The sequence below is a fragment of the Saccopteryx leptura genome, chromosome 10, assembly GCF_036850995.1.
Source record: "Saccopteryx leptura isolate mSacLep1 chromosome 10, mSacLep1_pri_phased_curated, whole genome shotgun sequence".
Classification (NCBI taxonomy): Eukaryota; Metazoa; Chordata; class Mammalia; order Chiroptera; family Emballonuridae; genus Saccopteryx; species Saccopteryx leptura.
This window is the reverse complement of record NC_089512.1, coordinates 72903269-72928640: the sequence shown is the minus strand read 5'-3', so window position 1 is coordinate 72928640 and position 25372 is coordinate 72903269.

The window sequence follows — 25372 nt, the reverse complement described above, 5'->3', positions numbered from 1 at the left end:
GCAACGGACAGAGCGTCTACGGCCATCTATTGGGTTTTGGTCCCAATTGTGGAAAGGTGCTAAAGTCCATTAATCATTAGTGGAGAAACAGTTGGAGTTCTGTATGCTGCCCTCCTGGCCACTAAGAGTACAGTATTATGACCACAACTTCAGTTACGGTCAAGACCACATACCCTATTGCAGGATGAGTGAGAGATTTGGCAACCAAACCTCATAGTGCGATGGCCCAAACCTCCACCCTGGCCAAGTGGGGTGCCTACCTGCAACAATGCTGTGCTCTTAGCACCAGCTTATTGAGAGCAGAACTGCAGGAAGTCTTGGGTCCAGCCATCTATGCAACCTTAGAGTCAGGTGCAGCTGGGGCTCAGGAGGCAGAACCTGAAGTCAGTCCCTACCAGGAGGGGCGGGTGCCCATCCCCGAGGATGCCTGGTATATTGATGGTTCTTGCAGAGGCCAATCAGCCAAGTGGACAGCCATAGCCTTCCATCCGGCCACTGAGACTATTTGGATGCACACAGGTACAGGCCAAAGCAGCCCAATGGGCGGAATTAAGAGCTGTAGGCTAGTTGCCCATAATGAACCTTCACCTCTGCTGATCTGGTGATCTTCACCTCTGGTAATGCACCATCCACTATGGGGTCAGGCCATATGGCAGGACTTATGGATAATAGGACACTAGAAATAGGTAACAGTATATCATGTCACAGGACATACCCCTCTAGCCCATCCTGGGAATGATGAGGCAGACACCTCGGCAAGGGTGCCAATTGTTGAGGACTATACCTGCAGGTGACATAGCACAGTGGCTCCACCGGCGCCTGCTCCATGCAGGACAGAAAACTATGTGGGCTACAGTTAAGGCATGAAACTTGCCTGTGTCCTATGCAGAGGTACTTGCAGCCTGTGAGCAATGTGCTGTATGTTCCAAGAAGCACCCTCGGAGACCACTGGCATCACCTGGACAGATCCAGAGAGGTCATGTTCCGCTGATGCAGTGGCAGATAGATATCATTGGACTCTTACCAAAGTCTGCCTGCTGCTTACCCCGCTCGTAACCCTGACCAGAGGGCAGTCATATGGCTCTGGACTGTCTAAGTGCTGTGTATGGGTGGCCACTGGTTCTTGACAGTGACAATGGTACTCACTTCATAGGTTCTAGGGTGAAGCAAATGGGCTCAAGACCCTAGGGGTGGACTGAAAGTACCATGTCCCCTACCACCCATAGGCTGCTGGTATCACTGAGCGTTTTAATGGACTCTTAAAGCAGGGACTGCGACAGGAGGGGGGCACTGGCTCCCTTACTGGATGGACACACCACTTGTGGATAGAACTCCAGGTTTTGAATGAGAGACCTCGACAGGGTGCCCAGCTCTGGTGGAGGCCCTCCTGCACCGGGCAGCTGCTCCCATTCAGTTGCAGATACACACCAAGGATGCTTTGCTCAAGTTGGGCTTTGGATGGCAGGGCAACGTGCTCCTGCCTGCCCCAATAGCCCTCCTTAAAGGCCAATGGCTTCAAGGGACATGGCCTTGGGCTGATACTGGCCCCTCACTTATGATGGGTGGCCTTGTTGGCACCATGGGGTAAGGAGCGAGAGGTGGATCTCCAGTTAACTCCCCGGACAACCAGCACCTGGCCGCCTAAGGTAGAAGTGTATTACCCCTTGAGCACTCAGGGAGACACCATTATGAAGGGCACCTTTTTAATTTCTTTATGTCCAATAATGAGTTCTCCTATTTTGCTCTACATAGAACCAGCAGATGCAGGTGTATTGGCCAATAAGGTTTGGTACACCCGCCTGGGGCGGCCTCTGGTACCTGCTGCTGTGCTGTCTGCAGACAGAACTCTGGCCTGTGTTCTGCCAGAGGGAAAGATCTGCCTCTCTTGGTGCCGCTGAGCACTCTATCATTGCACGCATAGCTGTGTTTGCAATTCTGTTGCTGTGCTGTTTTGGTTTTTGGAATGTACCTCACTCCTCACACAGGGACCATTGCAGAAGAAACCTGGCACCTACATTGGGAGGTGAGCAACCCTAAAGGGGTGGAATGTGAGCAAAACGGCTGTGTAAGGCTTGCTTGCGGGTTTACCTGCTGCGAGCTCTTTGCTTGGTTGGTGCATGAGTGTGTGGCAGCACCACGTCTGTGTGGTCTGTGTAAGGCTGTGGGTGTTTTCCCTGGGCAGCAATTCTCCCAGGCTGCTCTCCCGCCACCTGAGGTGCAGTGTTCCTTGCTCCCTTGGCCTCACTGTGAACAGCAGGGTTTCCTTTGTTTATTAGCTCTTTCCCTTTTGTTGTTTATTTGCTTACCTGTCTTTGTGAACCTCTAATAAACAGGTATGGCCCGACACATTCCAGCTCCGCAGTTTCTCTACTGTCTGCCCAAATCCTATGTGAACCTGCCTGGCCTAGGCCACTGGCATTACACTGCTCAAATAAAATCTGGATTCTGATTTGGAAAAAAGAAATGTTGATGTCTTTCTTGGACAATTGATATGTTCTGCCACAATCCTGGATTTCCCGACAGAGAAGCACCCATAAAACATGATAATTTCCCCCACATTTACCAGGTTAAATCCATTCAAAGTGAAATACTTTTGTGATAAATAAAAAAATTTACCATAATTTACTAGCCTTGAGGTCAGAGATAAATATTACCAAGAAGCCCCTGGGCAAAAGTTCCTTAAAGGGTACCAAACAAATAAAACAAATTAAAAAAAAACAAAAACCACTTGGCGGCCCTGGCCGGTTGGCTCAGCAGTAGAGCATCAGCCTGGCGTGAGGAAGTTTGGGGTTTGATTCCCGGCCAGGACACACAGGAGAAGCGCCTATCTGCTTCTCCACCCCTCCCCCTCTCCTTTCTCTCTATCTCTCTCTTCTCTTCCCGCAGCCAAGGCTCCATTGGAACAAAGTTGGCCTGGGCGCTGAGGATGGCTCCATAGCCTCTGCCTCAGGCACTAGAACAGCTCTGGTTGCAACAGAGCAACACCCTAGATGGGCAGAGCATCGCCCCCTGGTGGGCATGCCAGGTGGATCCCGGTCGAGCGCATGCAGGAGTCTGTCTGCCTGACCCCCCACCCCTGCTTCTCACTTCAGAAAAATACAAATATTAAATAAATAAATAAATAAATAAATAAATAAATAAATAAATAAATAAATTTTTAAAAACCCACCTGGCAACCCAACCAGCAGATGCTGTTATTGCCCCAAACACTTCTGACCTACCTCCCTCCCCACGTGACTACACTGCCTGGTGTTCCCTTGCATGGTTATTCAGTACATCACTTCTTGCTCTCAATAGGCACATGCCCATCAACATTTAGAATGAATCATTTTCCATTACATGTTTGTAACTATTTTCCATGCCTTGTGGGGCCAGAGAGACCCCAAAGATACATTCTATAGAGGTAAATTTTCAAAACCTAACAAAAGTATAAAACAGACTTTTTTAAAAATGAACCTAATTCTTATATAATTAAATGAAAACACAATTCAGAGGACTTTAAAAAGTTAATTCAAAGAAAGCAGATGATTTAAAAAGAAAACAAAACACCTTCTTACCATTGGAGTCATGAGGTGTGATGGTGTATTAGAAAGAGTAGAGAACATTCCAATTCCTGACCTCTGAGCCCTGTTTGTCCAGCTGTAAGCCCTGAGGCATAACCTCTATGCTAAGGCAAAGGTATTTTCTGCCAATTTCATAAGGTAGAGCAGTGAGCATGGCGTTGATCAAGAACATGACACTTTGAGTGGAAGTTCTTTCTAAGTAGCCACATTTTATTGTGTGGGAAGCTTGTGGAAAATGCTACAATGCGCACTTTTACCCTCATCTCATTTGAGCCCAATTTACACAGTAGATACTGTTGTCACTATTCTAAAAGTTGGGAAAACTGTGGGTCAGAAAAGCTAAAGTGATTTCATCTTGACTATATAAACAGAAAATCATAGAGCTAGAATTCAAATTTGGACCTGTATGGCTCTTTCCACCACAAATTTATTATTTTCAGTTCAGAATTTCACACACACACAAGAATGCAGTAGCTATGTGTGTATTTTCCAGTCTTACCTACTTTACAAAACATCTCGTTCTCCTTCAGATCCCCCAATAGACTCTTTAAACAAAGTCCAGCCACTTAACATCAGAGTCTCTGTCCTCCACCAACAAATCCGTTATTGTAGAAAGGCACACACACACACACATTTACAAACACAAGCTATTTTGGATCTTAACAGTTTGGTGTGAACAATCAAACAAGGTGACTGAAATACACTAAATTGAAAAAAAATGAAAGAAAGAAAAGAAAATTACTGAAGATCCTAAAAGAAGTCAATAATTTTGGGACAGAGAAACTTGTTGGCATTTTGAATAGATATGGGAAATCAACAAGATGAGAATATGAAAATAATTCTGCCTCTTAAAACTGCGAGAAGGCCTGACCTCTGGTGGCGCAGTGGATAAAGCATCGACCTGGAAAGGCTGAGGTCGCCGGTTCGAAACTCTGGGCTTGCCTGGTCAAGGCACATATGGGAGTTGATGCTTCCAGCTCCTCCCCCCTTCTCTCTCTCTGTTTCTCTCTCTCCCTCTCTCTCTCTCCTCTCTAAAAATGAATAAATAAAATTTAAAAAAAACTGTGAGAGGCCCTGGCCGGTTGGCTCAGCGGTGGAGCGTCAGCCTGGCATGCGGGGGACCCGGGTTCAATTCCTGGCCAGGACACATAGGAGAGGCGCCCATTTGCTTCTCCACCCCCCCTCCTTCCTCTCTGTCTCTCTCTTCCCCTCCCGCAGCCAAGGCTCCATTGGAGCAAAGATGGCCCGGGCGCTGGGGATGGCTCCTTGGCCGCTGCCCCAGGCGCTAGAGTGGCTCTGGTTGCGGCAGAGCGATGCCCCGGAGGGGCAGAGCATTGCCCCCTGGTGGGCAGAGCTTTGCCCCTGGTAGGCGTGCCAGGTGGATCCCGGTCGGGCGCATGCGAGAGTCTGTCTGACTGTCTCTCCCCATTTCCAGCTTCAGAAAAATACAAAAACAAACAAACAAACAAAAAAAACTGCAAGAGAGGAGGGGAAAGGACAGCATAAGTGAGGGAATTGATTACACTAGAGTACATTTAGTCTCAGAAAAAAGTTCTTTGATAACTAGAAAACACTGCATTATAAAGTTAGAGATTTAATACTTATAAGTCTATTACAAATAGAACCTTTTTTTTTTTTTTTTTTTTTTTGTTAGTTTCCTGAAGTGAGAAGCGGTGGGGAGGCAAATACTCCCACATGCGCCTGACCGGGATCTACCCAGCATGCCCACCAGAGGGCAATGCTTTGCCCATCTGGGGCATTGCTCCATTGCAACTGGAGCCATTCTAGCGCCTGAGGTGGAGGCCATGGAGCTATCCTCAGTGCCCGAGCCAACTTTGTTCCAATGGAGCCTTGGCTGCAGGAGAAGAGAGAAACAGAGAGAAAGGAGAGAGGGAAGGGTGGAGAGCAAATGGGCATTTCTCCTGTGTGCTCTGGCCGGGAATCAAACCCCAGACTTCCTCATGCTGGGCTGATGCTCTACCACTGAGCCAACCAGCCAGGGCACAAATAGAATCTTTACCATGCTGGAAATAATTGAAAAACAGAGTCATGCAATTGACCACTTCGTGGCTTCTTTGATTTCTTCAGGCTGTTTGAAGAGTTGAATTCTGGAAAGGATTTGAAACCTGGGCATACCAATCCTGGCCAGCTGATTGCCAATGAAGAAGAATGAATTACTCTGCAATTATATTAAAGAAGAAAGAAGTGCTGGAGAATGACTCTAACAAAAGAATGAACTGACATGGATAAAAACTTGATTAGTGACAGCCGAGACTATCCAGGTGTTGAGCCTGAGTTCAAAGGGAAGACAAGAGCAACTTTATGTTTGACAATCTTTAGACAGGGTCACCACCCTCTACAATACATGCCAACTTATTCATATATGATAATTAATTTCCTATATCCTTTCTTCACCCACTGAAGTTTTAAAATGCTATCAGATTTGTTTACCATGACTTGTACATGAATTTGTTCACAGTTTTCCATTCAAGTCATTAGTTTGGCTACTGTCAAACTACAGATAAATTTACAACAGAGCAGCATAGATAGACGTTCTTCTGGAGTAATAGGTGGTTAGTTACCTTATGGTACTCATTTATCCCAAAAGCTTTAAAATAGAGATAGATTGCAAGCAGGTTTTGATAATTCTTGTATGACAGATCATAATGGATTATTAAGAATAAAAGAAGCCCAACATTTTTCTTTTGGGCCTTTATTAGGATTTCCACAAAAAAACACAGAACACACAATTGAATTTGAGTTTCAGATGAAAAACAACAATATTTTAGTGTGAGTTTGTCCCATGCAGTATTTGAGACTTAGTTACATACACTAAAAAGGGTGTTGTAGCTGGTCGTCCTAATTTGTTCAGGTTTGTTTGCTTGCTCGCTTGTCTTTACTAAACCTGGCACCTTAGTCTCTTGTGTTGTAGAGTTCTATCTCCCATGGGGTTCGTGTCTTAGTTGGTAAGTAAGGAAAAAATTACCTGTTCTAAAAATTATCATGGAAAATCTTTTAAATCACTCAAAGTCAAGTGATTTTATATCACTCTATTATCTCTCAATGATTCCCCATCAGACCATTTACCTTGTATTGAAAAGTTCTCTAAGTACAAATTTATTTCCCAAATGTGTTGCAACATCTTTGCCACACACCTATGAATAATATTTTCCATTTAATCAGACACATCAGTTCCATATTTTTCTTCCTCAAACACCTTCCTCCCAGAGCTTGCCATCCACTTTCTCCACTCTATGCCTTCCTTTCCATGCCTGGACTCAACGGACATTCTCTCTTTTCCTTTGCAGTTCTCCTGTGTTGGACTGCCTATTACTGAATTCCACACTTGTTTTCATAGCTATTTACCCAACTTCTTATAAGAGCACGCCCTCCAGAATCTTCCCAGGGAAGGCTGTGTTGGAAGTTAATAATTTGAGTCCTTGCAAATGTGATAGTGTCATTTGTTTATTCTTATTCGAGAGACTGAGTGGAATTTTAGCTGGAGAGTTAGTTTCACTCAGGAAGCTGCTGCTCCATTGTTTCTAGTTTTCAGTGTTGCTAATGATGAGAAATCTAATGCCATCCTGACTCCTGATTCTCCACTTAGGACATTTTTCCCATTTGAAACTTTTAGAGTTCATTCCTTAATCCTTGGGTTTTAAAACATTGTGATGTTTTTGTTTATTTGTTTGTGTGTTTTTTTAGTGTAGGTCTAATCTCAGACACAGGGCTGTGCTGCAGATCAGCGCGGCTAGTAATTTTCCAGGTCCTGAGTGAGAACGGTGCGGAATGAAGAAATAAACTCAGAGAAAAAAAAGATGGGATCGGGAGGTCTCTGCAACACCTTTAGCTTGCAAGAGTGAGTCTACACCCCCAAACCGCTTTATTTATAAGGCAGAGCAAAGTCATTAGCAAATCAAAGAGATCTCCCAAGAATTCTCCCAAATGCAGAAAACCCCTACCATACATAACATCTTAACTTCACAAAACAAAGGATAAAAAGGAAACTGCCTCCAGTCTCTTCCAGGGACATGGGGGATGGGAGGAGTAGAAACACTCCAGCATCACAGCTCACATGGAGGCGTGGGGGGAAACTTAGCCCTAGCAACTTCACAGAACAAGTGAGGTGGGGGGTTGGGCAGTCTGTCAGCTTACCGCCAGTCCCCCACACCTCTGTCCCCAAAAAATCTAAACTACAAGGACCCTGTCAGCTTGCAGTCTCCAACAGGGCTGGAGACTATTTGTTTCCTACAGCTGCTGCAACAAAATACCACAAGTTGGGTGGCTTAGAGCAGCATTTAGTCTCTCAAATTCAGGAGACTAGAACTCCAAAACCAAGGTGTCAAAACCTTGGTTTCTCTGGAGGCTCTGATGGAGATCTGTCTCATACCTCTCTTCTAGCTTCTGTGGCTACCAGCAATCCTGTCATTCCTTGACTTAGAGCTGCCTCTCTGCACTTTCTGTCTGTTGTCATATGGCCTTCTTCTGTGTGTCTCCTCTGTGTCATTGTATAGCCTTCTTATAAGAACACCAGTCATCAAATTTAGGAACCACTCTAATCCGGCATGACTTCATTTTAGCTTAATTGAATGCATCTTCAAAGACTGTATTTCCAAATAGGGTCACATTCAGATGGTCCACATGAACACAAATTTAGGGGGGTATCACAACCATGCTCACGGGTCCCTTTCATTCTGGAGCTCACTGCCTCCACTTCCAGATGTTTTTCTTAATTAATTCATGCCCCCCCCCCCTTTCTACAGTTTGCTTTCTGAAATTCTTATGATTCGTATCTTGGGCCTCTTAAAATCATTCTCTAATATTTTAACCTTTCCTCTTTGACCATCTTTCTTTTTGTGATGCTCTTCCACGAAACTTAATTTCAGCTTAAGTTTCCATTTCATTTCAGCATTTAATTTCCAAATATTTTTTCTCTTTCTAAGATTTTCCCTTTTTTATAGCATCTTATTCTCACATCATGGATGCAATATCTTCTAATATCTGAGGATACTGATTACTGTCTGTTGTTGCCACTGCTGTTGTTGAAAAGGTCTCTCTGCCAAGTTGAAGGTCTTTTTCCAATGTGTGGTGACCCTTTGCTGTTCTTACTAAAAAGGCAGATTGGAATCTGTGTGCAGGAATGGGGTTAGTTGCACTGCAACATGATGATACAGTAAGCCACTTCTCAATTTCTCCAGAAAATAAATATCCAGTTTTTTGTCAGGGGTGGGCAGGGGGGTTAGTCTGCAGGCTGAGGGGTAGAACAGGAAATCGAGTTCTAATAGCACCATGTACATTTTTCTCTACCAGTCTCTGTTTCTCCAATTTTATTCATCACCCCTGCCCCTGGTAACAGCTTCTTGTATCAATACAGAGTAAAAAGAAGTTTTTAGTTTCTAGGGGTTAGTATATACTAGGCACTTCAGCCCTTTGAAGAGAGTTCCATTTCTAATATTTGAGGCAAGGCTGCCGCCACCCAAATCTTCTCAATTGTTACTTTTTGAATAATGATAAGAATGACTCTAAATGTCCTACCTTATATAATGTGAAAAGAAAAAGATGTTGTTTGCTAATAGTTCATTAAAGCTGCTTTGGGAAGTTCTAGAACAGGTAGGGAGTGAGGATGCAGTAATAGTTGAGAAACCCCTAAATGACTAAGGATGCAATACGAGTTAGGAAGTAATATTGGTACTGGGCTATACATAGCTAAGGGTGCTGGGTAGCATGTGGGAAAGATGAGGCTACCATGTTCAGGATACTAATGGTTAAGATAATGATCTGAGTTTGAGCCCCAGTTTACATGTCTTCTCACCAACTCTGGCTCCAATTTCTATCTCATGCTGAATTCTCAGCACTGCTCAGAATCCCTTCCTTGCTTGTGTTTTTTTGGAGAGTATCAGGCCACATTGGACATAATCCTAGTGCTTTCACACCACAAAGTGTGAAGACAAAAGATAATATGAGAGTTCCTCTGCAGATAGTTTAGAAAGTAGTGATGGACAGTGGGGAAAAGACGGGTTCTGACTCATCACAGAGATTGATTCAAGTTTGGATTTGGTCCACCATATATTTTTTAACCCTCTGCAACTGCCACTGGCTTTTAGTTTGTCTCCAGCCAATTCTCTGGCTAGCTCTTCTTCCTCCAGAGCAGTGGATAGCAACAGAACTGGCGCCCGGGCGCGACACTTTATTGGCGCCCCCCTCCCTTCTACTATGTTTTTCTTGTTTGTCTTGCAGACCATTTGGCGCCCCTCTGCGAGTGGCGTCCGGGGCATGATAGACCCCCTTCCCCCCTCGCTAAGCCACTGCTCCAGAACCCTCTTGGCCTCTTTCCACGGTGGCTCTTGAGAGCTCTCAGATTCATATTTCATTATGAGCAAAATTTAGTTCTCATTGTTTCAACTGTCTACCTTAAAGATCTATACAGAACCCATCATTTTGTTGATAAATGGCCCACTAATATATTTTGCTAAGCAATGTTTATCTGATCTAGAAAGAAATGTTGCCACCCTTTAGAGACAGATGTGGCTACATATGTTTTATTTGTAAGGAACAGTCTGATTTTCTCACATCTTCATATAGTCATATAAGTGTGGTCATATTTTTATAAATATATGTGTGTGTTTTGCATACATATATCCATACTTCATGTACATGTATAGATGTAGTGTGAATGCATGTTACAAATAAATATAAATATATAGTGCACATACAAATTTACATACATGTATAGAGAGAAATAATGAGAAATTAGGAATAGTATTTACCAAAACTGTAAATAGAGCAATAGAAGTTATCTCTGGAAAGAGCTACTATAGAAGAGCTATGGGTTTCTACATTTTTTTACAGGGATGTATTACCCAAATAATGAGAAAATAACAACAAAGCTATCTCCATTTATAAAAGAAACAGTATCTTTGGGTATGTATCACATGTGTAATTGATATAAATGTCTAAAGAGAACAAATGAAAATTTAAACAGAAAGAAAAAGAGACATTTATAATAAAGAAGGAGGAAGTCATAATCTTAAAAAATTTTTTAAACAGAGGATAACATATCCTATACAACATTGCCATAATAATAAAACAGAGGTCCTAAGTGCATTTCATGATGCTTGAAAAAATACAGCTAGAAGTTAATGAAAAATTAAAATGAAGGAATTTCATTTTAAGACCTGCAAAATCTATGCAGTCTGGGATTGCACTGAGATTAAGGAAGTGAGTGATGTACACTTTCCTCCCCAATTCATCTATATAGAGATCTCTGGTTTTTCTACCAGTTTAATTCAGCTTAGATCACTTTCTTTATGGAAACATGTTAAATAAGTTAAGTAAATTAGCCAACTTGTTTGACTTTATAGAGAAAAGCTGGTTATGTATGCAGTCCCAGTCCAGTGTGGACAAGGGCAAAGGCCCCAGCTTCATCACAGTGCGTACCATGTGCTCACTCCCTTCCTCCTGCATGTTCTGCAGCTGAAGGTTACATTGGGGAAAAATATGCATTCCAAGGGGTAGAAATTATCTCAGTTAAAACAAAGAAAGAGAGAATAGAGTATAAATTAATGTTTTAAAATTCCTGAATTTCTTTGTGGTTTTTTTTCTGATTATAAAAAAAAGTTATTAAAGATTATTTTTTATTCATTTTAATGGGGTGACATGAATAAATCAGGGTATATATTTTCATAGAAAACATCTCCAGGTTATTCTGACATTTAATTATGTTGCATACCCCTCACCCATAAAGATGATCTTTTAAAATTTAAAAGGTTGATGAGGCACAACATCAGATCAGGTTATTTGGATTAGCTCTCCCAGTGAGGAAAAATAATTAAAACTGCTGCGTTACCCATTGTAATCCTTTTAGCAGTCTCACAGAGATGAAAAAAACAAAGAAAATATTAAATAAGCCTGACCAGGCAGTGGTGCAGTGGATAGAGCGTCAGACTGGGATGTGGAAAATCCAGGTTCAAAACCCCGAGGTTGCTGGCTTGAGCATGGGCTCATCTGGTTTGAGCAAGGCTCACCAGTGTGAGCCCAAGGTCACTGGCTTGAGCAAGGGGTTACTCAGTCTGCTGTAGCCCCACAGTCAAGGCACATATGAGAAAGCAATCAATGAACAACTAAGGTGCCACAACGAAAAACTGATAATTAATGCTTCTCATCTCTCTCCGTTCCTGTCTGTCTGACCCTGTCTATCCCTCTCCCTGTCTCTCTCTGCCTCTGTCATGCACAAAAATAAAAATACTTTCATTGCTAAAAATGCTCTCTGCCTCTCTGTATCTCTATCACCAAAACAACAACAACAAAAACTAAAGTACTAAAATGAAAAAGGTACATGGAAAACTTTCCAGTTGCTTTAGCTCCAGACCATCTGCAGATTGGGAAGAAATAAGCTGTGTTTTGATGGCCTCGTGGTCTGAGGAAACCGCAGGCACAGCGTGGGGCCCACTCAGGTTACGTGTCTGTGAGCGCCCTGCCGGGGCAGGAGCTGAGCTCTCCGAGCCCGCAGTGCAGGGAAAGGACAGCCACCCCTTCCTCCACCCTGGAGCTTTTGTGAGAAGTTCCGGCACTGAGCAGAGTGGGAGAAAAGAAAGGAAGAAAGAAGGAGAGAAATGTCCCTGAGAGAACAGAAACCATGGGTAGGTTTTTTCAAGGCTTACCACCCCAATTCTATAGTACCTAAGTGGTCCAAAAACTATAAATTATGGCTTTATCTTAACCTGGTTCTTCAGTCATCAAGAACTACCCTCTCCACACTTACAGTCACCTCCAGGCAGTGAGCAGCACACAGACCACAGTACAGGAGGAAATAATATACCGTGAGAACAACAGAAAGAGCAGGCATCTAAATTGTACAGGTATTATAATTATCAGACATGGATTGTAAATAGTTCTGCTTCTATGTTTAATAAAATAAAAGATAAATTAGAAACAAAACAAACAAAAAATATTTAAAAACATAAAAGATAAATTGAAAATAAGTAAAGGGAACAGGGGATTATAAAAAATGTTTTAAATTTTTTGAAAAAGAACTAAATTTACCTTGCATAAATAAAAAATACAAAGGCCAAAATTTAAAACTTAACGTATAGTTTGGGCAGCAGGTCACACACAGAGGGACTAAGCGAACCAGACGAGAGAGAAGATACTTATCTGGAAGGCAGCACATAGGACAAATAATTAGAAGAAAAAGAGGCTTAGCAGAAGCCCAGCTCACAACTGGTGTTCAACAAATATTTGTGGAATGTCTTTAAAACTGAGGACACCGTAATTTTACTGGTAAAATTATTGTCTGGCTTCAGATGTAAGCTGGCTCTTCTGGACTGGGACTTGAACAGGATTCTGGAAAAAGTCTGTGGATCGCAATGGCTGCAACTGGCAACCTGATACAACCCACAGATATTTACAACAGCTTACTAACTGAAAATCACTGGGTTAAGTAAGCATCAGAGTTAAAATGTATATGTTATCTCATGTAAAGTATGTGTTCTCTCCCTTCCTCTCTCGATTAATAAATAAAATCTTTTAAAAAAAGAGAGAAGTGACAAGTTGGTATTTCCTGCTCCTCACTCTCCCCCTGCCCACCTTTCTCTCTCTCTCTAAAATCAATAAATAAAATCTTTAAAAAGAAAAAAAAGAGTAGTAAAGAAAGTGGGCTATCGTAGTGTAAAATCTGAACTAGCCCTCCAGGAGTAGCTGTAGTGAAGTCTGGGGAACAGGAAGAGAAGAATTATAAAGCATAACCTTCCCCAAGGTATTCCTCATAATTGCTCCCAAAGAAATTTTGAAATCTCTGCTGCTCAACTGGGGAAATGAGACCCCGCCACAGGTCCTAGCACTGGCCCAAGAGAGAACAGAACCGTATGCCTCATCCTCACTACAAAAGCTTTTATGATATTCTTTCTGATCATTTTCCCTGATACTTTTGAATGTGTGTATAATGAGCATGTAAAGCATAAACTTGTTTGTACATTGAAAGTTGTTTCGTGAACTAAAGGAAAGATTCTACTTTACATGTGACGTTTGCTCACTCTTTCATTCACTTGGCTCTGGAGACGCAAAGCCAGGCACTCCATGAGGAGGTTAAGGAGCCAGTTCTGTCCCCTAAGAGTTAATAATCTATTAACACTGATACATTCAAATACCTCATGGCAAAGAATAAAAGAATTCATTTAGGACATTCTCAGACAGTAAAGTATTTGTCACAGACAAATTAGCTTAGCACTGAAGTTAATGTTTGCAAATAAGAATAATTGGGAATGTAATGAAATGTGTTTCTGCGTGAACTTCTATCCCCAGTCTAATTAAATGGTCTTGGGTAAGTTGCAGAACCTTTGTGAACCTCATTCTCATAAAGAAAACAGAGCTCATATCTAGCATTGCATATTCTTTGATGATTAAATAGCAGCTCATAAAACATATAACACCTATAACACAGGGTCCAGCACAGAAGAAGTGAAAAATGCTATGAGTAGCTGCTCCTATAATTATCATAATTTTCTGAATAATATCAATCTCATTAGAAAAGTAAAGGGTGTTAACATACTACATGTATGTTTGAATTTCACAGATTTTCCTTTCTGCTATCGAAAAGTCAAGGCCCTTAAACTTAGTTTTCATCAAGGAAAAATGTTGTATCTGAGGAGATACCATAATAGGGGGGTCAAAGTACAGAAAGAAACCAAATTAAGTAATATTTTTTAATAAGTAAGAGGCAGGGAGGCAGAGAGACAGACTCCCACGTGCACCCCCCACTGGGATCCACCCAGCAAGCCTGCTATGGGGCAATGCTCTGCCCATCTGGGGTCACTGTTCCATCACTCAGCAATCAAGCTATTTTAATGCCTGAAGCAAGGCCATGGTGCCATCCTTAGTGCCCCGGGCCAACTTGTTCAAACCATTTGAGCCATGGTTACAGGAGAGGAAAAGAGAAAGAGAGAGAAGAGGGAGGAGTGGAGAAGCAGATGGTCATTTCTCCTGTGTGCCTCAACTGAAAATCAAACTGGGGACTTCCACATGCTGGGCCAACACTCTACCCCTGAGCCAACTGGCCAGGGCTTTAGTGATTTTTTAAAAATGCTTTTGCCAGTTATTGGATCAGCTATGTCTATTTTGTGCTATCACCACTGGTCTCCTGAAATCTCTCAATTAACCTTTTTAAAATGAACAATTTTGTATTGCTAAACATTATTTTCTAAGTTCTTCTTCTAATGCATTCATATTTTTGTTTAATATAACACTGCTTTTACTCATTTGTTTACTCATTCATCAAAAATATGTTTTTAGTGCCTACTAAGAGCCAGGCACTGTTTTGAATTTAACTTTTTTTTTTTTTTGTATTTTTCTGAAGCTGGAAATGGGGAGAGACAGCCAGACAGACTCCCGCATGCGCCCGACCGGGATCCACCCAGCATGCCCACCAGGGGCAACGCTCTGCCCCCCGGGGCATCGCTCTGCCGCGACCAGAGCCACTCTAGTGCCTGGGGCAGAGGCCAAGGAGCCATCCCCAGCGCCCGGGCCATCTTTGCTCCAATGGAGCCTTGGCTGCAGGAGAGGAAGAGAGAGACAGAGAGGAAGGGGGGGCAGAGAAGCAAATGGGCGCCTCTCCTATATGCCCCCGCCGGGAATCGAACCCGGGTCCCCCGCACGCCAGGCCGACGCTCTACCGCTGAGCCAACTGGCCAGGGCCACTGTTTTGAATTTAACATGTTAAATAATATCACCAGGATAGACACAGTTCCTAATCCCAGGCACCTTAGAGCTGCTGTTCCATCCATGGCTCAAAATGTCTTTCGGATCCTTTTATATCATGCACTTTCCTGGCTAATCATTGTAAACTTTCATCCCTTAAAGATGTTTATAACATACGTATTCACTAAACTCTCATCTTCATTTGTAGACTACAATTCATCAAGATTATTTTGATTTCTGCTTCTATTCTCTACTCCATTGTTTCTCACTGTTAGTGAGTTCCAGGACAAACAGAAGTGTTGATGTTTCATTTTGGTGGTTGGAAAACTGTTTCTGTTGAGGTTTAATTGAACAATAAGTCATTCCTCTGACACAAATGAGATCCTAATGTAATATGATGATGACACATGAAAAGGAGGCTTTCTGGTAAATTCTTTAGCGTTTTCATCAACTCGGCAGGTAGGAGAGACTGAATATCTGCTCAAAGCGTATGTTTATCAAGAATATATGCACTAAGACATGAGCTATCATTTTTCCAAGCAAGATTTTAAACTCCAAGTACTTTCACGTTACAAGACATGAAAGGCACTGAGTACTCACTGCATGAATTATAGCTGCTTACTGTGTGGGACCAGTGGATACTTCCATGCACATCAAAAGCTGTCGCCACCAAATTTTCCATCTCTCTCTTGGTGTTAATGCTGGCCTTGACTGATCCCCCATGAAAGACTAGTATAATGTCTTTTTAAATGACCTTTTCTGCTTTATGCAATATTCACAGACCTGGTATTCAGAAAAACCTTAGCCAATTTCTAGGAAAAGTAGAAAGCATGCTTTGTCTTAGATGTTCATCCTCCTGTTCATGACAAGATGAAATAAACACATTTCCAAAAGTTCAGCAAAACTTTTTCAGAAGTTCAACAACAGCTGGAAAGCTGAGAGGGATCGAATCCTTCCAGCCAGCAGCACTGTCCCAGACAAGTGTTTAACAAATAGTGGCTCAAGGTCTATATTGATGTCCTTTCTGAATCACCTAATTTATACCCCGAAAGTAACTTACCCAATAGGGCCCTGTCTCTTTGTTTAGTCATTCACCAGCCCCTCACAGCCCAGTCATGATGATAAAACACATCGCTGGGTCCCATGCTGGTTGGCAGGCAGGAGCAAACCTGAGTGCTCACCTGCTTACCAATTCTTTGCCTCTCCTCTGCCATCCCATGTTTGTCTGCACAGCAATCTGACCCATGGACTCTGTGTTTCTGTTTCTAATTCTCCCTCTCCCTCTGTTTTTCCATCTCTTTCTGCCTTTCTCTGCATGTCTCTCCCTATGCTTCTCTCCATACATGTCTCACTCTGTCTCTCTCAGTCTCTTTCTCTGTCTTTGTGTGTCTGTGTATGTATGTGAGCTTTTCTCTGTCTCTGTCTCTGTCTCTCATACATGTGTTATTTTTTAATCAAATACCCATCATCATATATGTTTTGCAAATATATATAAATCAATGTTTCTTTTTTTTTAATAGTTTTTTTGTTTAATTTACTGAGAGGAGGGGAAGCAGAGAGAGACAAGACTCCTGCATGCTCCTTGACTGGGATCCACCTGGCACGCCCACTAACGGGTGATGTTCATCTGGGGTGTTGCTCCATTGTTCAGCACCTGAGCTCTTCTTAGCACCTGAGGTGAAGGCCATGAAACCATCTTCAGCACCTGGGACCACCTCATTCCAATTGAGCTAAGGCTGTGGGAGGGGAAGAGAGAGAGGGAGAGAGAGAGGCAAGAGGGGAAGGGGTGGAGAAGCAAATGGTGCATATCCTGTGTGCCCTGACTAGGAATCGAGCCTGGGACATCCACATGCCAGGCCAACAGTCTACCACTGATCCAACTGGCCAGAGCCAAATCAATATTTCTTAATGTAGAATCCACAGATGTCACAGGGATTCATGAACCACTGAAACTGAATGCAATTTTATGCTTATAAATATTTTTCAGGAAGAAGTTCATAGCTTTCAACAAAATTCCCAAAGAATTTAGTTCGCATTATGCAGACAAAAAAAATAATAATAATCACCAAAGTGGTTGTCATTTTCAATAAATTATAAGTTTATTGTAAAGCTTTTACTTTTGGTCAATATATACCTGATCAACCAAGGATATTCACAGGCACATACCACCATCATACGGAAGTTCACAAAATATTTTGACAATTAAAACAGTGCCAATTACTGCTTTAGAGACTTATAATAACTTCCACCTACAAGGAATGTTTTCATTTGGCACTGCTGTTATTTTTCAATCTTTTCTATAACATTTGAAAGCTATTTATGACAACATCCAATGAGCTCCAACTTCATAAATTTATAACTTTCTGAATATTTCCACAAGAATATTTTCTAACATTGATCCTTAAACAGACACTCATAGGTGAAGATAGAGACAGGACACATTCAGCAAGTAGCACATTCTGGTCTCTACAATTAGTCCTACAGAAGAGTTGTGCTGGGGAAATGTTTGGAAAGGTAATATATTGTCTTGCTTCTCAATGTAGAATGAATTTGTATGTTTGGCTTGAAAAATTCCCTAAATAATGAAATCACAGAAAAATGGTTAAATTTAAGTCAACATAGATACTTCACTTTAAAATACAATTGTCATTTCATTTCTAAAACAATTCTAAAAAAAATGATTGCTTGAAAAATTAGTATCTGGGCAGTTAATTAAGAATATAAATGGGTTTCTTTGCAAGGATGCTGGCTTCAGGAAGCAACATGAGGAGGCCAAGGATGGAAATGTCCTTTAATAATTTCCACAATGCCAAGAGGACAGTCTCTCAGGCCGGACTTCAAGGATCCCTAGAATACAGCACTTAGCCTCAAATGCATCCTGGTCTCCAGTATTCTTGAACAGCCAATTTATCTCTTCCTTTTCCTTTAGTACCCAATACTCTAATATCCCTCCATGTCTCTCCTTGCTGCTGAGGCAGACAGACTACAAGGTGGCCACCAAGATCTCCAACATGCCTGGTGTCCACATATTTGTATTGTCCTCTGCTTGAGTGTGTGTGTGTACTTCCAACCAATAGAATATGGCAAAGGGGATAATTTATGCTTTGTGAGACTCCGTATTGCTAGCCAATTCATTCTGAAATCTCTTTCTCTCTCTCTTCTTCCCTTCCACTTCCCTCCTTCCCTCTCCATTGTTCACTTTAAAGAAGCAAGTTGCCATACCTTTATAGTCCCAAGGAAATGAATTCTGACAACAATTCGATGAAACCTGAAAGTGTATCTGGCCCCAGTTGAGCCTCTGATGAAATCCCAGCCCTGGTCAATACCTTGACTGCAGGCTTCTGAGGTCCCGAGCATAGAACCTGTCCAGCTGCCATCAGATCCCTGACCCACAAAAACTGTGAGATAATAAATGTGTGCTGCTTTAAGCTGCTAAGATTGTTACACAGCAAAGAAAATTCATTCAATTAGTACTTTGCTCTCAATCCTCCTTTGAAATCCTGTCCTTTTGTCAAGAATCAGATCCAAAATTTCTCTTTCACCTTATTCTCACCTAAAAGTTGACACTTTATCTCAGGGCTTCCCTAGAAGTTTGCTTTGCAGCCTTTTCCCACTATCCCTTACCCACATGGGGACTCTGGGTCTTGTTATCCTAGGAGGATATCTCTGCATGTTGCCACATGCATTGCCAGAACTTCAAATACACATCTGTATGATCGACTCTCATCTTGTAGGTTTCCGCTTCCCCGGGCACATCACTGCTCCTTTCCTTCCACTCAACTCCCTTTCTCTCTCCACGGTGCAAGCAATCCCTGCCATCCCCCTGACCTTAGTGAGACTCCAGCTTTAGATCTGTGGCATGGTTAGTTCTTGGCTCTGAACCCAGGCTGATTTTTCCAGCTGACCAAACCTTCTGTTTCCATTGGAGAGAAGGTGTAAGGGCTTGATTACCACATGAATCTTCCCGTCAGTGGGCACATTTCTCTCTTCTAATCAGCAAGGGCCTCAACTGGTACACCAGAGTGACAGCTGTGACACCAGCACCTCATCAGGCCCTGTCCACCTCTTTAAACACTCCATTCTCAGATGCAAAAGAAAAAAGAGCCCATGTTTGAGTCCACCTCCAGGTCACAACAGATATATCTCACTTACTCCACCTGCACCCACTAAACATCCGGAGAGGGTGGAGCCGGCTTTCTGTGCCCACAGGTTTTATCCAGTACATATTAGAATGAGTGGGAGTATAAGCTAGAAAAGCCTTCTTGGAGGACATTTTGGAGTATCTATATATAAAACTTTATACCCCTTGACCAAGCAATCCTACTCTGATTAGGTAATATTATAGAAAAAGATCCTCGCAATATGCAAGGCCATCCTGTGGAGCATGATTTTGAAAGTAAAAATCTGGAAAAATGTGGAAGATGGATGAAATAATTATGATATATCTATACATTCACACTGCAGGCTGATATTCAGCAGTTAGAATGCTGGCCCTTCTGTCTCCAGAAAAAGTAAACAGACATACTTTTCCTTATTCCTCCTGATACATATAACTAAAACTCTGGACAATACATATAAAATAAACATAAGGAAACTGAGGGGAATGAAGAAGGTAGATCAGCTGGGAGTCTGTAATCAGGGGGATGATTACACAGCCTAGAACTGGGGCCAAGGAAGTTCACAACCCCCTATACACAAATGTTAGCAACATTCTTAATGGCCCCAAGTGGAAACAAGCTGAAGATCCAATGGGTGAAAAAGGCAGACGAATGGAGACACACTCGTACTGTGGACTGCTACTCAGCAGTACGAAGGAGCTTGCAACAACCAAATGCCTATCCAGAGAAATGTGCTGAGCGAAGAGTCAATCCCAAAAAGGGTATATACTATAAAATGCTATTTCCATAACGTGGTTGAAATTTGAAAAATTACAGAAATGGAGATCAGATTAGTTGCAAGGATTAAGGAGGTGGGGGGGACAGAAGAGAAGTAGATGTTGTTGTAGGGCCCCATTCATGTTAACAATATTAACCGAACTTCCCGGAGACTTTCTGGGTGGCAGGCACTGCTCCAAGCTTTGTCCATGTGTTCGCTCATTTCACCCTCACTGTGAGTCTATGGGATAGGCTCTACAATAGTGTGCCATCTATGGACAAAGAAGCTAAGGCTCAAATTGCTCAGCCAAGGCCACTTAGCATAGGATAGAGTTAAGATTTCAGTTCAAGCTGCCTGACTGCAGGGTCCATGCTCTAAACCTTTAACTGCATTTTTCTAGCGCTCAGTTTGCAATAAATTTTTACAAGTGAACAAGTAGAAAGGGATCTTAGTGGATACCCGTAAACTATGTTATTCTTCTAAAGAATGTTTGCAGGGGGAGCTCTGATCTGTAGTCTTTGGCAATTTACGTAGCACAAATATGACCAATTTCAAGCTACTAATGTGATGTCCCTAAACACAAGTGTTGTTAGAAGCTGGATCTGACACTTCACTGACTGTTGTATCTGGGTGTGTGATACCACAAATCGAAACTAGGATGCCTTTAGGGAGGGAACAGGAGGAGGAAAAAAGGGTGACTTTACTTTCTATTAACTATTTATGAGAATACACACATTGCTCATGCATTTTAAAAATACAAAATAAAAGCAATTTAAGGACTTAAAATCCTTTATGGTCCCAGACCCTTCCAACATATAGTTCTGAGTACATGAAACACAGTTTAGTCTTTTATTAATTTTTTATTAATTATGTATTATTTTCCATATTGAACTGTAAACCTACTTTTGCCACATTCTATAGTCAAAACAATTCAATGCACCTATTCCCCTGTGCCCTGTCCTCTCAGGACATACAAGCTCTCTGAAGCATTTGCCTTTGACTGGATCCCAGCCTCCCCTCCAGGTTCTCCCTCCCAAACTCCTGGCCTCAGGCCCCCTGCCCCACACTGCCCGCAGGAAGCGTCTGTACACGCTTGCTCCACCGCGCATGCCCTGTCGCCTGTCCCCAGGCAAGCGCCGCTCCCACCACGTGCAGCCTCCTGCACCTTCCTGGTAGGAGCCTCCTTGGTAGAAGGGATCGTTTCTTACTCATCTTTCTCTCCTTTAGTCCCCACAACACACCTATATGGGTGGGTCCTTTATTATCCACATTTTACAGGTGAGGAAACTGGTTAAAACTCATTCAGAGGTATTAGTTATCTATTGTTGCATATCAAAGGACTCTAAAAGTAAGCTACTTCAAACAGGACGCTGGTCTGTCACGGATTCTGTGGTCAGACATCTGGGCTGCAAGGGGGCTCCCGCCCACGTGAGGAAGGAAGCCGAGGCCTCGAAAACCTCCGGTCTTCCTGATGCCTGCACGTACCTCGCTCCCTCACGCCCTTCATGTCTCTGCTCAGAGAAGCCATCACCCCAACATCGTCTTTGCTCCCTTACCTTCTTTATCATCTGAGGTAATTCACTCTGTGGTTTGTGTGTTTGTCCCCTGCTGCACCTCAGTACCTAGGACAGTGCCCAGCACATGTATAATACTTATTAGAAGGATGCCACTTGCTTTAACAAATAAAATGCGGCAGAAGTGATGGGATAGTACTTCCAAGAATAGATCACAGTCAAAGAGAGCACCACGCAGAGGGAACCGCAAATGCAAAGGCGCTGAGGTGGGGCTGAGCCTCCTGTGCTCAAGGGACAGAGAGGAGGCCAGGGGTGCGGCAGGGACAGGAGGTCAGAGGGCGGCAGGGCCTTGCAGACTGTGCTAAGAACTTGGCTCTTTTACTTAAAGCATGTCAAGAAGCCATTGGAAGTCCAGAATATTTCTTCTCAAGACCCACTCATGTAGTGAGAGACCGACCCAGAGGCAGACTTAAGGGCTGGCGGCGAGCACACCCAGTGTGCCTTGGCTCCCGGCCCCTGATGGGCCCCGCGAGACCCTAACTTGACACTTTTTTCTAATGATACCAAGTTTGGTTTCATATCCCGACCCCTGATGGGCCCCGCAAGACCCTAACTTGACACTTTTTTCTAATGATACCAAGTTTGGTTTCATATGTGCAATTTTAACATGAATAGTACATAATAGTTTTTATTTAAAATATGGTTAACATGTATTTTTATTTTCCCTGTCTCTCTCTCCTTTTTAAGGGGTCCAATATTTTCTTCTGTGCCCAGGGCCTCAACCAACCTTCAGCCACCTCTGGAGAGACCAAAGTATTGTTTGAGCCTCTCTCTGATGCTCACCATTGTCCTGAGTTTGACAGTTTTTCTTTTATCTGCTTCAAAGGAAAGAGAATTTACAAGTTGTCACCCATGACACCCACATAGGAGGGTTCGCCATCGTGAACCTAATGTCCTTGCAGTGAAACTTTTGCTTCTTTGCTCTTCCTGGTTTCATTTAGGTCAACAGCAAGTTGCCAACAAAACAGCAAAGTGTAATTTTTTTCCTCTTTCTTTTTCTAAGCCAACCTCCTGATTTTTGTCTGGACAAACACCATCCATTTTGACTAAGAACACACAAACACTCGCCAAAACAAAGTCCAAAGCTCCGTAAGATGAAAGCAGAGCTGAGCGGTCCAGAGCACCTGTGTAAGCGACACTCCCACACCGTCCAGGGTGCACCCAGGGAGTCTTCACAGTTAAAAGGGGCTTTGTGTCATCTTTGTGTTTCTAGAATAAACTGCATGTTCATCCTCTCCTTCAGATTTGGCAAGAGTAAAACTGAGGTTCTTGGCTTTGGCGCTGCTGACATTAGGCCTGCACGATCCCTTGTTGTGGGGCTGACCTCACATTACTGGTTGTGCAATAGCACCTGCCTTAGTTCACCCCTCTTGAGTTGAATGTCAGCAGCACCTTCCCAGTGTGACAACCAAAATATCTCCAAACATTGCCGACTGTCCTTTGGAGGGCAAAATTCTCCCATTTGAAAATGTAATCCCATAACAGCTCAGGTGTGTGCCCTTGGAGAAGTTATTGGTCCTCTTTGGCCCTTGGCTCTTCACCTAGACAGGGAGGAAAATCTTATCCCATGTGCCTAAGGATAGGAAGTTGGACAATGTGACCCCCTGAGAGCTCTGTTCAAGGCCGATGCTTATGAGAATCTGTGATACTCAGTGAAGCCATGACATTTGATTGAGAGTATTCCTGTGATATTCTGAGCTACTTGAGGGTCAGAATGAAATCTTCCAAGGCATTGTATACCAGTGCCTAGCCCAGTTGGGGATATGCAGTATGTTCTTAATAAATGTTGGCTTAATAATAATTAAATATTGTTTATACCATTCTCATGGTGGGCACTACCAAATCTCTTGTACGTAGCACACAGTAGGCACTTAATAAATCCTTAATGGTGTTATTTAATGTGGTGAAGACACCTTAAAATCAGATCTTTTGTTAATTCAAAAATGTTCAAGTTAACCAACCTATTGATCATTGACAATGATCCAATTACTGGACAGATGAATATGAATGAAACATGGTTCCTGCTCTTCAGAGAACCATGCTAAGTGAAGTAAGTCAGGCCCACATCATAAGAGAGTTCACTCTATAATCATTTCCTTGCATGGATTCTCAGGGTAATGAATAGCAGAGAATTGAAGCATATTAATAGAATTAACTACATTTAATAGAAATTAGGTCATTTCTTAGTTAGAACGCTTTATGATATGGGTCACACATTTCTGAACCTTACTAACTGAATCACATGTATCATTGAATCTAGTGATGGCTTCATATTCAGGGCCAACTTTGACACCTATTTGCTTCCGGGAGAACTGCGTTCAAAATGATGCCAAGCCCACATTCAAGCCCATGCTCGGTGCCTGCCATGAATATGATGCTCACTTCCAGGTATTGACAATCTCTGCTTTAACCTCTTTATGAAAAGTCATGATACTGTTGTAGTAATTATGGTCTATCATGTTAGTAAATGACAACTCCATCATTTGACTTGATTGAGCTAAAATCTTTGAAATCATCCTAGACTCCTCTTTTACTTTTACAGGTCACATCTAAATTGTCAGCAAATGTTAATAGCTCCACCAGCAATGGATATCCACCTCCACTACATCCACCTAGGTACAAATCTCCATTTTTTTTTCCATCTCTAACAATTCTCCTTTCCACCATACTCCTCCGATAGCTATTCCTTGAATCACCAGTCAACCTCCCAACTCAGGACTTTTGAGCTTCTAGTTCCCTCTAGCTGGCATGCTCTCTCACCAGGTAACTTTACAGTTTGATCTCTCACCTCCCCCAACTTCTCAGTGAGGCCTTCCCAGTTACAGTTGCAACTCCCACATCCTCCCCTCTACTTATCTCTTTTCTCTGACTTATGAGTATCACTCATCATCAGTTGGTATTCCATACATTGTTATAACTTATTTATTTAGTGGAAACATTTCCCCACTAAAATATATGCTGCATAAAGACAGAGATTTCTTTCCATTCTGTTCACTGTTATATTTCCAGCACCTAGAAAAGTGCAAGCACATGGTGGCTAATTTTTCTTTTTTTATTAAGTGAGATGCAGGGAGGCAGAGACAGACTCCCGCGTGCACCCCAACTGGGATCCACCCAGCAAGCCTCTACCAGGTAATGCTCTGCCCAGCTGGGCCACAGCTCTGTTGCTCAGCAACTGAGCTATTTTAGCACCTGAGGCTGATGCCATGGAGCCATCCTCAGCGCCCATGGCCAACTTTGCTCAAATAATTCAAGCCATGGCTAGCTACAGGAGGAGAAGGAGGAAGAGGAGAGAGAGAGAGAGAGAGAGAGAGAGAGAGAGAAGAGAGAGAAGGAGGGGTGGAGAAGCAGATGGTTGCTTCTCCTGTGTGCCCTGACCAGAAATCAAACCCAGGTCTTCCACACACCAGTCCAATGCTCTACCACTGATTCAACCAACCTGGGCCTGATTAATAAATATTTATCAAATGAAAAGTGGATAAATAAATGAATGATCAGAGCTATAACTCAATAACACAGTGATTGCTGATACCTTGGCTCTTTGTTCCTAGACTAAATGGCCCAGCACAATAATGCTTTGGTTACCTCACTACAGCCAGTCAGACTATTTAGAGGTGTATTGTCTAATATAGTATATATTAGCCACATGTGGCTTTTTAGATTTAAATT